The sequence below is a fragment of the Trichechus manatus genome, unplaced genomic scaffold, assembly GCF_000243295.1.
Source record: "Trichechus manatus latirostris isolate Lorelei unplaced genomic scaffold, TriManLat1.0 scaffold00023, whole genome shotgun sequence".
Lineage (NCBI taxonomy): Eukaryota > Metazoa > Chordata > Mammalia > Sirenia > Trichechidae > Trichechus > Trichechus manatus.
The window spans coordinates 13,837,325-13,839,457 of record NW_004443959.1 but is presented as its reverse complement, the minus strand read 5'-3'; positions in this window follow the sequence as shown (position 1 = coordinate 13,839,457).

The window sequence follows — 2,133 nt, the reverse complement described above, 5'->3', positions numbered from 1 at the left end:
CTTATGTGGGATTCAATGAGCATCTTGGATAGATATCTTTTTATCTTTCATGATATCAGGGAAGTTTTCTGCCAACAAATCTTCAACAATTCTCTCTGTATTTTCTTTTATCCCCCTTGTTCTGGTACTCCAATCACTTATAGGTTATTCTTCTTGATAGAGTCCCACGTAATTCTTAGGGTTTCTTCATTTTTTAAAATTCTTTTGTCTGATTTTTCCTCAAACAAGTTGGTGTCAAGTGCATTATCTTCAATCTCACTAATTCTGACTTCCATTGCCTTAATTCTTCTCCTATGACTTTCTGTTGAATTTTCTAATTCTGAAATTTTATTGTTAATCTTCTGGATTTCTGATTGCTGTCTCTCTGTGGATTCTTGCAGCCTGTTAAATTTGTCATTATGCTCTTCTCTAATCTTCTTAAGTTCCTGTATTGTTTTGTCTGTGTGTTCCTTGGCTTGTTCTGCTTTTTGCATGATCTCCTTCCTGATATCTTAAAGAGTTCTATATATTAATATTTTGTATTCTACCTCTGGTAATACCAGAAAGTTCTCTTTCTCTGGAAGATTTCATGATTCTTTGTTTGGGGAGCTTGCTGAAGTCATCATGGTCTGCCTCTTTATGTGATTTGATATTGACTTTTGTCTCCAAGCCATCACTAAGTTATTATATTTATTTATTTTATGTTTGCTTACTGTGTCTTAGCTTCTTGTTTTATTCTGTTTTGATATGCCCAAATAGGCTTCTCATGTGAGCTAGTTTGATTATTGGTGCCTTTGAAGCTCTAATGTCCTATTACCAGGTGGCTAGGTCTGTTACTAGGTATGTAAGCCCAGGAGTCCATTTACTTTTCTTGTATGGATTCAGCTCAGGTGTCTAGGTGGTCAGTCAAGAAGTGTGTGGTGCAGACTATCACCTACAGTCCTAGACAAGCATGAGTGATTGGTGTAGACACAGGTATCTGGCTGCAATAGGGGGTCATGTGCTCATCAAGGGAGGGGGCTTATGTCTGCCCCTGAGTGTATGGGAGAAAAGTGTGTCCCTATTTCCTAGAACATGTAGGTGGGTGGGTTTTGCAGCCAGACTATGGGCACTCAGTGCTGTTGGCTGTAAGGACTGGGAGGCGCTACTTATTCTTGGACTCCCGTCACGGGTGGCGAGGGGGTGTGGGTGGAGCCATCAGTCCTCAGGCCCATGATGTGGGTAGGTGAGGACCCTTCTTAATGGGCAGAATGGTGTCAAATATCATGAACCTACCACTCCACCATATAGATGATATAGCTGAAGTTAGGCTTCAGGTATATACCCTGTAGTACTATGCTAACGAGGGCCTATGCTATTGAAATGGGCCCACACAGTTCTATGCAGGGGTGAGGCATTCAAAGTCCATGGACCCCTTATGCTTGTGCCTAGGCAAAGGAGCAATGCCTACCATAAGTTCCTGGCCTAGGGAGGCTGGCTGATTATTTTTTTCCTTTTTCTTAATTTGTTCCCTCTCTAAGGCTGGGAGAATGGCTTTGGGTGCGTGACTGTTTCTACTTCCGGCCTAGGGGACCCTGCTATTGCTGAAGCCGACCTGCTACCCAGTGCAGAGTGGGGAGGGGGCAGGTAAATGGGAGACAGGTTTTTCCCAAAGGGGGTGTTTTTTGATCCGCGAGGTAGGTTAGACGCATGTACTTATCTTTTGCCAATTGAATGCCACTTCTCACTGGTTCTGGAAGCTTGAGTAGACTCTCCACCCGCCACTCGGTTTCTAGGGATGTAGAAAATGCGTCCCGAATGCCACTGCTTGCCTCACCATGCAAACCAGCCAGTCCCACCTGTCGGGTGCCAGTTCCTGCCAGTTCAGTTCTGACAACTCATCTCTGCTTCTGAACTGTCTCGCCTTCTCCCTGCGGCTCAGTCTGATTCCTCAACTTTGCTTTTGATGTTCAGGGCTCCTAGATTGTCATATATAATTGATTCACTTGTTTTTTGAGTCTTTGTTGTAAGAGGGACCACATGCATTGTCTGACTACTCCATCATCTTCTTCACTATATTTTTTTAAGGACCTTTTTTTTTTGGTGATAGTATACACAGGCAAACATATACCATTTCAACACCTTCTACGTGTACAATTCAGTGACATTGGTTAC